Source organism: Tauraco erythrolophus, chromosome 6 (assembly GCF_009769465.1).
Source record: "Tauraco erythrolophus isolate bTauEry1 chromosome 6, bTauEry1.pri, whole genome shotgun sequence".
Taxonomy (NCBI): domain Eukaryota; kingdom Metazoa; phylum Chordata; class Aves; order Musophagiformes; family Musophagidae; genus Tauraco; species Tauraco erythrolophus.
In genome coordinates, this window is record NC_141470.1 from 35,803,683 (window position 1) to 35,820,634 (window position 16,952).

Consider the following 16,952-nt stretch of genomic DNA (forward strand, 5'->3'; position numbering starts at 1 on the left):
TTCATACTCTACTGTGGGCTAGCACAGCAGCAGAATATCTGCTTGGAGCTCCAAAGGAGCTGTGCTACATGAAGTACGCTCACGTATTACACACTAAAGTAACCATTTGCATAAACCAGTCAGATCAATTACTTAGACAGCTACCCTTATTCTAGCAAAGAAACCTCATTCTCTGAAAAAGTTTTGGGGACACTTATGCTTCTGGAGTACTATACTGCGGAGGAATGAACTGTTTTGATGACTGTTGGCTAGAAGCTTTCTATTTATCATAAAATTAGATCTGAGCAATATACTGATTAAAAAAGCTTAAAATATTGTTGATGGTCGTAAGACTGTCCAGAACAGTTTTTAAAGTACTACCAAATTAGATTAATCCTCAGGTGTATGTTCTGCAGGCCTAGCACTGCTAGGTAACTTCCAATTAAGAGAAAGTTCATATACAGCTTCTTCCAAATTGCAGGTAGAATAAACTTGTATCTGCCTGCAAGTCCCATCATGCAAACTTATCCAAGGATTACTTGAAGAAGTAGCAAAGCCAAAGGTTCTGTCTTTATTTCTCCTTTCTTCACTCATTCCTTCTCCTTCCCCTTTGTTAAATACTGTTAAAATTTAATTGAAATTGCTGAACAAATATCAATGTTAAAGCTGAAATTTAATTATGAAACAATGTACATTTATTTATATTGGACTTTGAAACAGAAGTAAGTTAGTATAAGGTGTTTTACAGACATGTATACTAAGCAGAAGTTCTCAAAACAACTTTACATGACTGAAAAGAATATTGTGGCTTCTGGGAAAAACTACTGATAGTGCTTAGAAATGCAAAAGTCTATGTTCTCCAGCACAGATCTTCTCAAAACTACAAGCTTTGTAAAATTATGTGACTTCTATATTTGCAAATAAATCTTGTTTACTCTTGGACAGTATGTTTCAAAACATAAGGAAAAAACATATAACAATACATTCTTAAATCTGTAATGGTAACTTTCCTTAGTAATCCAAGTCAAATGAGAATTTTTGTATAAAAAGGCACATTAAATATCAATTTATTGTGTGGTCTCATGCTAAGAGAGCTAAAAGGGTGTCTGAGGTAATTTTCATGTAAGATTATCTAACATCATCATAATGAAGACATTATAATGAGTGAGAATATGGGAAAATACATGAAAGAAGAGAAAGTCTGCATAGCTGCAGATTTGCTAAGAAAACTGGGTGTCATTTTGACCACTGAGTTTCAGGAATACAGGAATTGGCACATTAAGATCTCATAACAACTTTTACTTGGTCATGTGGCTTGAACTAATAAAGACCCCAGCTCACTAAAGATTAACTCTGATATTATGGCATGAGAGAGCATACACAACTGCATGAATCAGAAATTCACATCACAGCACACAAAAGCAAAGCAGGAAAAAAGAAAAAGAAAAGGTAAAAGCAACCCAATTGTTCCTCATTGTTGTATTATTTAAGAGTTTGAAACTTCTCTATTCAGCTGACCATGGCTTGTCTATTAATTTGAAAGGGAAAATCAAGTACTGAGGACCATGCAAGAACATGAATGCCCATAAAGCAAAGGCACTGAAGGAAAGATAAAGAGCTGAGTTCACATTCAGTTTGAAAAAGAGGGAAGGCCCTAGAAATTTTAAACTATTATTGGAATTAATTTCGTACTTTTTGCCCTATTTCTTACGAAGGTTTTATTTCTTATGCTCATAATCTTTCTCTTATTGCTTGAAAGCTTCGCTGACATGTAGGAGCATGAGGATATTCTTACGTGTGGAGCAACAACTTTGCAAGTAATCAATCTCAAAATGATTTAAGAATATGAGATAATGAAATACTAAACCACTATGAAAATATGCTCAACATTTTCTATTACCTCCACTCCTTTTTTCCTTTCCCCATCCACAAAAGGCAGAGTAAGAGAAATGTTAGGATTATATTCAGAGTGTAATCACTGTCACCAAGAGACTTGAATGAAATGTGAGAACGTATCTCAATGTGTCTAAATAGACCTTTACATCTTGTGAGATTTTACTGAACATCGTAGTCTTTTGAAGATTCTACAGATGTATTTGCAGTATTCAGCATCACAGTCATCTTGCATTGTTGTTTTTCTACACAGTTTTATAAATACTAAGCTAATGCATTAAGTCATTAAAATGCAACTATTCTACTGAAATGAAAAACTAAAGGAAGAAAATAATAAAAATGTGCTCTATAAATGGCTTATTTTTAAATGGAATTTTAATTATAGGCATTTTCCATTTGAAATAAATTGCAGCTATCAAACATTTCAAGGTTCAACATACCTATGCAGCCTGTAATATAACCTTTTTTTAAGAAATACTTCATGTCTTCTAAAAGCTACCATTCATGATAATTATCTCTAAAACAGGAAAGAAAAAAGTAGGAACTGAAGTGCAATGCTCAACAGAATTCCTCTATGCGAATGCATATGGAAAGAAAAGCAGAGAGATGTGCAAACACTGAAGTGTTTGCTGGTCATAACTCCAGCATTGTGACTGCCAGCACTGAAGTAGTCTGCTTTTTAAGGGCTGAGACTGGTAAAAAAAATTCTAACTATTATGTTGGAGAAAGGTAAAGACAATATAGGGCACGTACAAGACTGACTCAACAAAATACAAGTGTAGTTTTTAATGTCTTGTGCTGACTTCCCCTCAAAAACACAAAGGAGAGATTCTCAATTCAAGCTAACTACCTTGACATTAATCTAAGTATAAACAAGAAAAATTGTGATTTTTTTTGTATGGTTTAACAAATTGAGTTAAAATCTATAAGGGGCCCAGATCAGATGCAAACCATGAGTCTCTATGTGCAACAAGGCACAAGACATGTTTCCTTCTATTTGAGTATCTGTTCCCATCTACTGTCAGTACCACTGAGATCCTACCAGAGTGCATGCCACCGTCTTGAAATCACAGCTACTCACTGGAAAGGATCGGTCCCTCCAGCTTAAGTCTTTCTCAGATGTCTGGAGGAAGGGATGGAACTTAGAGCTGTCAGAAGAGTCAGAATTCAATATTTTCCAAACACGTCTGTTTCTTGAAACAACTTTCCTGTCCACTCTGAATTTGGCAGATGTGTGTGGGCATATATGCACACATGCTACTCTTTACATAATAAAAATGTACTAGCAATAGCACAGTTTAATGTGTCTCATTTCTGTCATGCACAGAAGAGCTCTCTCTAAAATATAGTGTTTACTTACTGAAATAAATACCACAGTAGTTATAAAAACTCTGTTTTTCTTAAGAATTTATTTGAAACCAACTAAAAATTAAATAAACAAAAAACATAATGCCTCCTTGCCAGTATTACTTTCCCAGTGAGAATTCTGACATCTAATATATATTCCTCCGATTATTCCTACAACAACACAAGCTAAAATAGAAATTGTAATGAAAAGGAAAAAAAGCATAAAACCAACTAAAATAATCCAATACTGCTCACTAATAACAGATAAACAGAAATTTTCTCTCACTTTTTTTTTTTTTTTTAAATTAAAACAGCACTTCAGATACCTGTTACCACAAAATACACATGCTTGGGTTTGGAGTCATAAACTTCAGGTTAATCATTCAGAACAAGATGGCTTCTTCCACATTTTATTTCCCTTTGGACACATTAATGTTTGTCGAAGGCTGTTTAATAGATTGAGTTTTTTTCTCAGAATATGAAAAGGTAGCTTGATATTACACACAAGTCAGTAACTTGTTAAAACTAGAGTTCTTTACACTATTTTATCTGTGTATCCACATCTACAGCACACGTATCTCATGCACCACAGATCAGAAATTTCACCGAACTTTGCTGGCTCTAACTAAGCCCGGATAAGCTACAGCTTAATCTTACCGAAAACATAGAAATGGTAAAGCCACAGAAAACCAACTGTACATTTCTTTGAGCTGCCAAGAGAACACTAACTGCTTCAACTCTAAGAAAGCATGTGTATCATACAGGCAAAGGCAATATGTCTCAGAGAACTCCAAGTACAAACACATAAGAATCATATTCCTGTAGCAGCCCTCAACTCACATAACCTGCACTACTTAGAAGCTACACTTGAAAACAACCACTTGCAGAATTCGCATGTTTGTATTTGCATGCAGAGACAACTACCTCTCCAGTTTAAGCCAGGTTATACCCTGTGTCTACTTATTCTGTTTAATGGACAGGAAGTGCAGTGGATTAAAAACTGACTATAAGGCTTCTGTGATTAAAAAACCACACATGAGGAATCCAGCTGTGGAAAAAATGTTTGAACTCAGATATTTGCTTTTCTGTAACTATGAAGTTTAAAAACCCAACATAATTGTAAAAAATATAATTGATTCTTACAGAACCCAGATCAGTTTCTAGCTTTTTTTCTAATAGCAAAGACAATCTTACATGTTATTTCCTATGCTTAGCTACAATTGTGTAAGACATTATTTCCCTTTACTTTTAAAATGATATTACAACTTATGTAATTTCCATTTTTGGTGTAGCTCTCAAAGGAAATGGCAAATTGAACAGAGTTATAATATTCACTTATCTAAAAAAGGTTAGGACAGGAGGAAAAAAGACCAGAGATGAATCCATTAGAGAGACAGGGAGCTACTCTGTAATGCAGTTTGTGGTATAAATTGCCCCACATGTGCACTGCTCACGCATAGCATCCATAGAGTCAATGAAGGATATTATTTTTCAAATAAAATCTACTGCTTTACCTGCGAAAATACAGTAAAGAAAATTTACCTACCAACGAACGGCTGCTGTACTTTGAGATATTTAGTCCATACATATACTCTAAGAGTGGGGGGGCTCGTGGCCTGCCCTGGCGTGCCGCGGGAGGGGCCCTCAAGCTCCTCCCCTCTTCCTGCTTGAGGCATGACATAGCGGGCAGAGCGCATCCGCCACCACTTCAGTTCCTCTTAAATGCACAATCAAACCTGAAAGAGATTCAGAAAAAGGGGAAAGGCAGGTAGGAGACTAATGTACATGCAGACTATACCTCTCAAAGAACACCAGTTACTGACCAGTAACCTTTCTTCTTTGAGTCTGCATGTACATTCCCACAACGACTCGCTCCGAACAGTTACCTTTGCCTTTTACCACCCAGGAGAAGGCCTCAGGACTCCCACAAACAACTGCAGCATTTACTCCACTGAAGGCTGAAACAGCCCTGGATACTATTGGACCAATATAATGCTGGGAGAAAGCAAAGACAGAACTCCAGGAGGCATTACGGCAAACATCCAAATATCATACAATACAGATACTAAGTTTGCCCAGAGATCTAATAGAATTTGCTTTGGCCATGGAGGGGGAATGTCCTCGAGTCCACACAGAGCCAGAAAGCTGTCTGAACAACTGACGTGTGAAGTCTGCTGAACTTCTGGATAGTCCCACAGTGCAACAAGAAAAGAAACAAACTAAAAGACTTGGACCTGCAAAGAGAAATGATAAAGTCCTTACGGCCTCAAGAATGTGAGGAATAAAATTCAATCAAAGAAGCATAAGATCTGGAAATAAGTACTGGAGGAGTAATTGTGTAGACATTCTGGAACTTTGGCACCACTTCAGGAAGGAATTTTGGATGACCGAAGAAGAGATACTCTGCCCTTATGAAAGTAGTATGTAAAACAGCAGCCATAAGGACCTGCATACTACAGCAGTTGATTGTGAAAATTGTCACCAGATGTGCCACTTTCATAGACACGTGCAGAAGGAGTAAGAATTTAACTGAATTCTTTTAACTGTACTCTTTTGTCTGAATAGTCCTGCTTAGCACTGTTAAGAATTGTTAGGACTAAGAGCCTCGTTTAGCATTAGTAGCTAAATTTGCTGAAGCCTTAGGCTGCAAGCTGCAAACTTTCGCCTAGGAAAGCTGAACTTATCTTGAACCGTTGCCTAGTTACACGAAGGGAGGACCCGAGACCAGTGCAAAATGGAAGATAAGGGGGCCACGACTGTCAGCAGAAGCTGCAACTCATCCAGTTAAGAAACAGCTACACAGTCCGCCTGGAGACAGAGAAAGAATCCAATAAGGAACAAAGAAGACTCCAGACCAAAAATTACCACTGGACCAAGAGGTGCGTGCAAGGCGTGTCAACAGCCCAAGAAGAACAGGTGCATAGTCTGTAAGGGCGCACATGCCCAGGGATTTCTTTGTTCAGGGTCTCTCTCCAGAGGCACCCAGCTTGAGCTGCTCCTATTGCTGTACCACTCAATTAAATTATTTATTTATTTCACATGGAAACTGATGTCTGAGTCTCTGCTGCGGGAAACCTAGGACAAAGAATTTCTTTAACATAAGCAATTCAGCACATCCTGATCAGCTCTGTTAGAATTTAGGAGCTGTGAGGTGTGAGAACATGAGTGTACTCAACCAGAGAGAGCAACCTGGTACCTCACCAAAGCACAGGCAGAGATCAAAGGAACTGCATATAACAAATAACCTAGAAGAGCTGAAATCAAAGCAGAAACAAACACATCACACAGAAAATACTGTTTTCTCATAGAGTACACATTTTTAGACGATACTTTCATATTATCATTACTCTGGAGAGTAGCAAGAACTGATTACCCTAGAGATTAATTAATATTTTGACATGGAGAGTCCTGAGATTTCCACAGATCGAAGAAGAGCTAGGGAAGAGCTAAAATACAATGTCTATGGATACTACAAAAGAAAACTCAAATAGCAGTATATGAATACACCCAGTGTCAGAACAAGATGAAATTACCCAAAAAATAACAAGTTTGTCTTTACTGACTATTTCTCTATGTGTGTGCCAATTCTGGTAACTTACAATCAATATACCATAAAAGGAGAAGATGCATTTTGCAAGCCTAATCCAAGAAAAATTGCTGTATGGCTTTATTAAGCCAGGCAGCTGAATGAGATGGCAAAACAAGCAGTATATTTCAGCAAAAGCACACGCAGTAGTGCAAAGAATAGACTTAGGTCCTCTAAGGAACACCCCTAAAGGAAACTGCAAAAGTCACTTGTATCCTCACAGGAATTTCCTTGGGGAGGTCTAGTTCATCAAATTCTAAAGAATATACTAAAATGGGCCTGGATGGAATTTCAGTTATTCTTGCTCTCTGTCCAGTTCAGGATTATTTTGTCATTCCTGACAGACACCTGTTTACAAAACATACTCTTAAAGAGCAGTGAATGTTTTACTTTTGGACAAATAACCACTGGAAGAGCAGGTGAATAAAATGGGTTAAATGAAAATCTGAACTTTCAGAAAAAAATGTTGAGATGTGGTCTAAAGTATCACTTCTGTCTTACAAAGGACTAAGTAGAGTCAAAGCCACTCACATCAGGGCTCACCATCTTCTGTATGCAACAAAGAACACTGTTAGGTCAAACAAGTAAGACTGTGAAGAATCACATTAATATTCCAAATTTGAGTTAACTCTTTAATTTAAAATGGAAGTCTATTAATCACTGTAGGATGAAGAGAATTTACATGCTACCAAACTGGTGGATGAAGTGCTGAAATAGCTGCCGGATGTATGCTAAGCTCACAAGTTTCCAGTAACTCTAATATTATAGAGTACTGAGAAACAAAGCCCTCACAGAAGATGGATTCCTCCTGAAGTGAAACCATTTCCATTTCGTAGTACATGTAAAAGTTATGGACCGTTCCCTACTCTGAACCAAAATGTTCTGTATGTTTAAACAGTCAAATATGTTATTACACTTCACTGTATGAAAACTGAGGCCTGAATGATGCATGTGCCTTGGTCATGCCATCATCAGTGTATTGGAAAAAAGGCAAAATGACTAGAACAGACGCTCACATGCTCCTGAATTCCAGGTACTGATACTGTTCAAGCCAGAATGGACTGACGGTGGTGACTCAGACGCTGCTTCTTCTCAAACACAACAGAATAAGGGTATTGGCAGATAAGCATAGATCTGAAATGGAGGGAATTAACAAAAAACAACTCCCTACCAACTCAGATGCTCTTCCCCTCTAGAGGAGAAATCTTTGTATTTTTTGATGTTACCAACCACAGATTAATCTTTGGTGACTAATACTGTCACAGATTTAGATATTCAAAGAAGTATCTGTTAAGAAGATGTGGCGGCATATTTTGAAGATCCTGAAGATAACAGATTGTAACAATTATTTTATGGCAAGCACAACAATTCCATAGATGGAGTAATCACATAATGGATGGATCTAGCACCTTCCTGCTTGCTCATGCAGTGCACTGTTATGGTGCTATTCACCCCAAACTCATCATTCTGATCACTGGTGTATGGATATAGAACAGCACTCAAATTTTGCCTAGCATCATTTAGTATAAGATGCCTTTCTTTTGCAACAAAGCAGCCACTCTTACTGACATCTCTACATATTTGTAGTGGATACCCCTACCAGCTGAGAGACTTTAAGATTACTATTTATCAGCTGTATTAATCCTGTAACACCTAATTATGATGCATAAATTAAACGTAAGATGTTTCCAGCCAACCAGTGCGTGTACAGGCCGTGTGACATAACAACTAAAGGCATAATCTTATTGTGATCTATCACTGTCCTGGTACTTTTCAGATTGTTTCAGAGACGTGTTCTTTTGCCCTGGTGAAGCCTACCAAGCCAGCAGTAAAATCTCCTTCTTGAATATCAATTAGATGGAAATTATCTGTGTTCATCCTTCTACTGCAGTGTAAAATAAAAGTATTTGTAGAGAACCTTGAATGTTATGTGTGAATTGATGGAAAAGGGATTCTTGCACAAATTAGGTCACCACATGTGAGTATGTAAAGATATTTCTTTTTCCCCAGAAAAAATTACTACCACAGACAAATAAGGAACAAACTACAGAGTACTATCTTTAGAAAGTAAATGACCTTTCAGGTCTAACAATCAATGTCACATCTAGCTTCCAGAAGATAATAAACCATGAGAAAGAAAGCCCCTTCATCCAAAACTAAGCAGTGTCCTTTATTTCTCCAAATATAAGGAAGGTATGGATATCCCGCTCTGACATGTTCTTGTGACAGGGATATACAAAGAGAAAGGTAAATGTAAGAAAGGGGAGAAGACTGGAGTATTTTGGAACTGATTAGACTGTCTTCACTTCTCCATTATCTGTTGAGCAGGAGTAATCTTGGAGACTCTGCAAATGATTCTCGAAAGGGATAAGGAAAGGATAAAAATCAGTTAAGATTCATTGATGGTTCTTAATGTAAATGACACATTGGCAGCCATTGAAGGCAATGAAAAATAAGTAACTGTGATCATTACAGAAAGAAGTCTTTTCCCTGTGAGCCCTTGCTTTTTTCTTATAGACATAGAGCACAATAGAAGAATAATAGTATGAACTAGTAATAGGCTGCCTTGCTGATTAGGTTTTTGTTTATTCCTGAACCCTGGAATATAAGCATCCAAAGATAAAATGTAGTGAAAGAACCTTTTGGCACTTATAAGACAATCCATTATCGAACTAAAAAGGCCATTCTCTTCAAAGGGAAGACCTTTTCAGATTCAGTCCATGAAGAATCTCTCTTATAGGCTCAAACGATTACAGTTATTACACAATATCGGGTGAAAGCTGTTACCATAGAAATTGATGAGCTATCTTCTGCTTCCATTGCAGCTTGCAGAGATGTCTTAGCATTATCTGATCCCACTGCAATCAAAGATTTCAACTGATTATTATACTTGGGAGAAAACTGATGCAGAACAACTCACACTAGAAAGACTTCTTTCCCTAAGATCTGAAACTTTCTGGTCATTTCTCTTTCCAAATGTTTTTAAAAGATGTTAATTTTTTCTTGATACATACTAACAACAAAATTACTTGGAGTCGAGCGGTAATAAAGCATTCAACATCCTGAAGAGATTTCAAAAATCACCTTACAAGTTTTTCTGCAGCTGGTATAAATGAAGCTAAAATATGCCAGGATATGAAGGTTGTTCAAACATGCCTTTATGGGTTCTGCAAATTTCTCAGGCAAAATAAAATGCAGAATGTCAAACAATCTACAGCATTTTTGCAGAATTCTTTGTATTGTAACCTCCATTGCTTCTAAGGCCCTAAGTTCTTGGAAATTGCTTTGTGCTATACAGAAAGATATGCTAACACTTTGCTATATGACAAGGATTATATATATAAAAAATAAAAAAACGTATATCCTTCTCGACTGAGGCGGAGACAACTTTGTAAAAAGTCTGCCTGATTTGTTAAAGTTGCTGCAAATGGAGCAAACAGAAGCTTAATAAAGCAACTGCTTCATAGAAGTGACCTAACACAATCTATTCTCAAAATGTTAACGCAGCCATAGAGGCTAACTAGGAAGTGAACAAAGTTCAAAGCAATACATGAAAAGAGCTGGAAAGGATGATTCTAAGCAGAATGACTTGTCATCTCTTGATTTTGTAAAGACATATGCCAAACTTCACTTGCTAAAATTTAAGAATCGTAAAACAAATAATAATCAGTACTATGAGAACGAGGGAAGTATGGAATGCTTTCTGCTAAAGGAAGAGCAATCCTTACAAATGCTTGTAGCAATCATACTTGACTGCTGTGGAGAAAGTCTTGGTATATTCAGAAATGCTTTCCAGTCCCATGATTTCCAACATGCTGGTTCTATTTGCAACTATTGGTTCTGTGACTGAGAGTTTTGAAATAAACACTACTAATTCCAGAGCAAGAAACACTTGCACTAAGCATGTCATCCATACAGGTACTCAACACTTAATCTTCAATGAATGATGGCTTAATTAATTAAGTGTTCTAGCAGTGAATATATTTGTACCATATGCTTCAGTTGCAAAATCAACATCTGTGCCAGAATCAAAAGCTGCAGCACTGAGCGAATAGTCATTGACGAGTGAAGCCCTTACAGCGCCTGCTTCAAGAGGAATTAATGATTTATAAACTTCAAGTACTTAGCACAAGACAAATCAAATCTTAATGTCCTTTTTACTAAAAGGTTTTCTTACAATTTAAGTTCTAAACCTAAAATGATTTCTATTGTGCTAATCCTAGCAGATATTTCTCACCATAAGTAAACCTTTTGAGATAAGTATTTCAGAAAGTAATTTTCAATTTTATTTTGAAATTACCCTCTATCTGAAGTTTATATTAAACCTTCATAACTATCCAGAAGATAGTATTATTTTAAATGTTGCAATTAACACACAGGTATCACAGTGATTCATTATACTTTCATAAATGGGTATTTCATGCCTCTCTCCTATTATTTTCCTTGAAAAAGAACGGAGAGAAAAATATATTCACACTTTTTTTTTTAGTAGTTTTCCAAAAGGAAAAGCAGGGAGACTCAGTAATTATGGAAATGTTTAAGGAGTACAGTTGTACAGCAGGTTCTAGTGAAAAACGTGCATTCCCATTGTTACTGATGTGCTCAAATCAGACAGACAGTGGAGGTTATGCATATGAAAATTCTGCTGCTTCACAGGAACAGAAATCTCCTTGCTAAAGCATGAGTCATTTCTAGAGTTGTGAAACCATGGAAAGCCCTCTGGACTAGGAAGTACTTGTTTGTTATTTTAAAGATTTAACAAGACACACATGGTAACCTTTACGAGAATCCTGAGTTATTTATATACTTCAAAAAAAAGTTGCATAAGAAATAACGAGTCTTTTCGACTGTGTATCACCTGCTTTATATACTACTATTCGAACATATGGTCTGTTACACGAAAATGTTTATGTAAGTAATTTTTGGGTTTTTTAATTGCAAAACTTACCTTTCTGAACATGTTAAAATCACATTACAGTTGCCTGCTCAATGCAATTTAGAATAAAGGCATCATCTCAATAATTAAAAATACCATATTGCCCCTTTCAAAGAGTTGTATCATCTCCCACACATTCTACTTTGAGGATTATGATGCATGCAGTATACGTTATCTCCAGACTACTGCTTTCCCTTGTAGAGACAATTGCCACTTTAGTACTGGAGAGTGATGAAGAACCTACACAGGCAGCAGAGTCATTCAGGCAGTATTTTCAGTAAGAGAGAGTAGGTGGAATTAGTGGATGAATAAGAGTATGCAATAAATTTTAGCTGTGAGTAAGAACTGGGCAATGCCCTCTGGAAATTAAGGACCACACAACGTTCTATTTATAACGTTTCTAATATTGTAGCGATCCTGACCAGGAAACCACTGTACATCAAGGAGTTAGTGATCCACATAACAGTTCCCCTGCAGCTCTCACAGCAGGCTGTGCTGTGCTCCACGTCCAGCATAGCCTTCAGGCCTGTGCCAAGCTGCACAAACCCCTTGGCCAAAGGACAGACTCAACCACTGCATGGTAACGGAGGAGGCTGTAAGCAGCTCCCACTCAGCACTGGGGATTATGCCATCAGTGTGGCCTTTCCTTTATCTAAAAGCATAGCAAGAACTTCTCCTGAGTGGAGAAATCCATCCAAAGATTGATCCAATGCTGCACAAACCCACGGTTCCCAGCATCTGAAGGGAGTAAGATGCATTTTCTAACTATATTCCTCTTCTTATTCTGTCTTATTAAAGCAGATATTTTATTAAGTAATTTGTTGCCAGGCCTTTCTTATAGAGATCCAGAAAGAACCTGGCATCCTCCTCTCTCTCACTCTCCTGTCCCAGTGCAGAACAAACACACACTCAGGATTCCCTTTTCATGTCAACACTTATCACTTCTGACTCTATGGAAGGGGAAACCCTTGCTTTTTTCTTGCGATCACTAAGCAAGTCTTTTCTGTCGTGTAAGAGTTCTCTCTCCAGGCCTGGTGATATCTGAGATATTTGAAGACATTAAAAAGAAATCAAAGATTTTTTTTCTTCTGCTAAGAGTTATGAATTTGTGGTTAAAGATCAGGTCTACCAGGAATCCAACAACTACAGCAGCAACATTCCAAGAGCTTTTACATTTGTACCCATGAATCTAGGCACCATATTTAACATTTTGTTCACTTAGAACTTTTGGTTTTGGAGCTGTAACGATCTGTACCGATCAACTCTAAAAAATGAAGCCAAATTCCAAGCCACTGTAGCTATTCCTTCCTAAATGTCACAGATCATTTAGTAGCCCATTAAGTCTTTAGCTGCTGTTTCAGCTTTCACTTCTAACTCCTAAAGTAGAGATATTTTTAGTAGGAAACACAGCATTTTTTGTCTGTCACCTGAATTTCAAAATATCACCAAGAAAACATAAGACCACCGGCTACACCAAATAGTTTTCATTGGGACAAGCAGTATACCACTCTTTACACTAAAAACAACTGTACAGACAAAAATATTTTTTTGTCAGACAGTTCCTTTTCTGTCTCACTCTTTGCATTTTGGGAAATTTGAGTTTCATGTCTTTTTGAACCTTTAGAAAAAACCCACGATAATACTCATGATAGAACTGAGACACAGAAAAGCAGACCACCACTTCATTTAAACATACTCAATTGAAGGTCATAACTAGCAAGTAAACATCTGGTCATCCTCATTTACAGTACTGACAAAAGAATACTATTTGCTCAGGAAATAATTACATGCTAACAGAATAAATAGATTTCACCCCTTTAGGCTTCTTTCATTATGATGACATTTTTGTAGGGAGATATGAAACTTCTCACTGACCTACTTGTAGGAAAGTTTTCACCAGTAATCTCAGTTCTTTGGGTAGATTTCAGTGTCTGACTGAGGTCTGATAAGAAAACACTTAATGCTTTTGCAAACTGTGTACTTTGGATGTTACCTTAAATTCCCTGCAGATAATCTAAGAGGAAAGTCGGAGGTAAATCAGGCTTTCATGGGGACTTTCGTACAAGAGAAACAGCAACGATCTCGAGAATCGTTTTAAATTACCGTTTCCTAAAAGGGACAGCAGAAAGATTGTTTATACTTGTGGTGGATTAGGCCGATCCGGCAACTATACCCTACGCAGTCCCCTCTCACCCTCCCACACCTCAGGGATGAGGGAGAGAATCAAAGAGGAAAAAGAAAAGAGACACGAGGGTTGAGATAAGAACAATTTACTACTTCCGCTACCAATATATACATATGTACGGATATGTACAAGGATAAACATACGCAAATGAGTGATGTACAGTGTAATTGCTCACCACCCCTTGACCAAGGCCCATCTCGTTACAAAGCTGCAATCCCGAAACAGATAAGACTCGATACCGCGATCCTGGACAAACGGGAGGCCCCAAGACAGAGAGCGAGAGAGAGAAAAAAAACCTCTGAGAGCCCGAAAATCAGAGTCCTGGAAGGGCAAAAGCCCTTCTTTCTGGCTGACCCTCACTTTTATACTGGGCATGACGCTGCATGATATGGAATACTAATTGGCCAGTTTGGCCCTCAATCTTAAGTTCAGGTACAAATCGTAAGGAGAGTCGTGGACCCCTTGTCCCGGCCATGCTCCCCCCTTATCCTGTTGTGCTCCTGCACACTGGCAAGAACCCGGCAGGCTGAAAAGTCCTTGAGACCTCAGTGCCAACTGCAAACATCAGCTTGCTATCAACATTCTTCTCAGAGCGAGCCTCTGAGTAAAACCAAAACACGGAGCTCTTCTAGCTGTTAAAAAGAAGAGCTAATCCTGTCCCAGCTAAAACCAGGACAATACTGCAGTTTCAATTTTAAATTGATTTTGTTATTTTCATTTTTTATTGGCATTAGTAAGATACTATCCACCCTGTGTGTAAAATAAACTCGCTATTTGGACACTATTTGTCAGTGAGCTTGACGCATTGTATCTTATTCCTGATTCAGAGGCCTACAAGTGGAGCAATTTAAGTGAAATATATTAAATATGCAGTCTGAGAAGAACTTGTGCCTAATTTGTTAATTTTGAAGAATTAGTTTGTGCCTGTTGATGACAGAATAGATTCTTAATTAAGATCACAAAAAGGGATACAAGTTGAAGATGGTTGATCACATCTTGTTCATTCCATGTTTTAAACATACTCAAAATATGTAATTTTAAGGATAGTAAGAAATTCTGAGTATTTCCTTTGGTTTTCTTTCCCTCTTATTTAGCCATCCTCAAAAGGCCATACAAGTGCTCAAACATGTCCGGTATTGTTTTCATTGTTAGAGATCTAGTAGAATGAATTTAAAAATCTTTTCAACAAAAGCTAGTCTAAAATTAACTATTTATTCTGCCATAGAGGAAACGTCTTATTTTTCCCTTTTATTTTTCAGTTAGTCTATTATGAGATTGCCATGGTTTTAGATGAACTGCAACATAATTAGCTCAGTTTTTGCTGTTGTCAAGACTATATCTCTGGTAAAATACTATCTGTCCAAATACAGGACTGTCTTTTTAAAGAATTTAAGGTTCTAAAATTGTGCAAAAAATATTGAAATACAAAAAATTCTGAACACACACACACACACACTAAAATTTATACGTTACTTCATATAAAATATTTCAATATAAAAATATATTGTAAAACTGCTTGGGTACCCACATACATGAGGTGTATCTCAAGTTGTTTTACTTACAGCAAATGCAGGAAAATATGCAGAAACGGCAAATGCAGGAAACTATGCCATTATAATTAAAGATTCATGCCTGTTTATCAACTATTGGCTCAACAGTCAGAACGTGTGTCCTAAGTTAGATCTGCAGAAAAGACGTAAGCCCAGAAAAACTCGTAACTTCCCTTTATCTGTGCACTTCTATTGCTTGTTTCTTTTGCTGGGTCTCTCAGAAGTCAACTCAGTGATGATATCATGCATATGAAAGCGTTAATTACACTTAGAGCATAGCATACTTCACAAATACCCATTTTTTCAGTTTTCTCACCTACAGAAGCATTCACAGTCCTGAACAATACTTAGAGACATTTGGAGCTTTTGTGTGTAAAGCAGTTCTTTACAGTTCTCTGATTTTAAACCCAGGCATCTTTCCTTCAAAACAGCCTGGGGATAATTGTCTGTTGTCTTTTACAGCCTCAAGGTACCCTGTAAAACTGAAGTGTTAGCTTCAGTGTCCCAAATGACACTTTGCTTTATTTTTACACGCTGCCTCTTCTATATAGTATTATTGTCTAGAAGTATTTATTAAAATACAGAACACATTCCTTGCTACAAATACATGAAGAATGGTTGTTTTCTGTTTTATCAAAGAAAGATAAGAATTTTAAAACATCTTGATGTTAAGTATCTTCACAAGGTATCCTCAGATACATAGCTTTGTTTTCAAGAATGATAAATATTAGGCATTTCTCACTTACTTTAAATAATGTTCAACTACCAAGACCACTTCACTGGTAAGCATGCAGAAGAACCCTTTAAAATGACAGGACTGAGCAGTATAAATTTCCATAGGGGATCAGTCTATTTGTTAATAAAGAGGTTTATGTCACCATGTTACTGAAGCAACACGGTTAGACTGCTACAATATTTGCAACTTTAAAATACAAAGCTATTTTGATAGAGCACAACAACAGTAACAAAGCAGGTGATAAATAATAAGAGAAAACAAAGGTCAGTCTATGCAGAAATGGTGAAAGCGAATGTGTGTTACCTTCGCAGTCTTAATATTCCACCTAATCTTGTCAGAATGATGAGGCAGCTGAAATTGAACACAAACGTTTCTGACAGAACAATCCTAGAAATCCCTGTGTGTTTTTTATAAGAGAATATTTTAAAAAGTAGAACTCCGCAACCACTGCACCTTGACTGAACTCTGATGATTCACAGCATTCTCTCCCTTAAACGTTTCTCCGAGGACAATTAAGTCACAACATTTCTGAAATCCTACTGCAATTGAAAGGTACAGAAACAGCGTCACAGTAAGTAAATCCAAAATGCTAGCTATTTTATCATGGAGGTATCCAGAAAAAGAGCATATCAAAAGCACAGGGATAATGAAAACCAAATTACATTACATGTACTGTAATATCAAAACATTCTGTTTTGCAAACTACTTAATCTTCATCCGAATATATCATACTACTGTTG

The 16,952-nt window shown here is 37.0% G+C and overlaps 1 protein-coding gene across 12 annotated transcripts in view; it reads right to left on the reverse strand.

The window, feature by feature from the left end:
* Positions 1-16,952, reverse strand: part of GPHN (gephyrin) — a 321,622-nt gene that overhangs the window by 158,090 nt on the left and 146,580 nt on the right. The window lies entirely within an intron of this gene.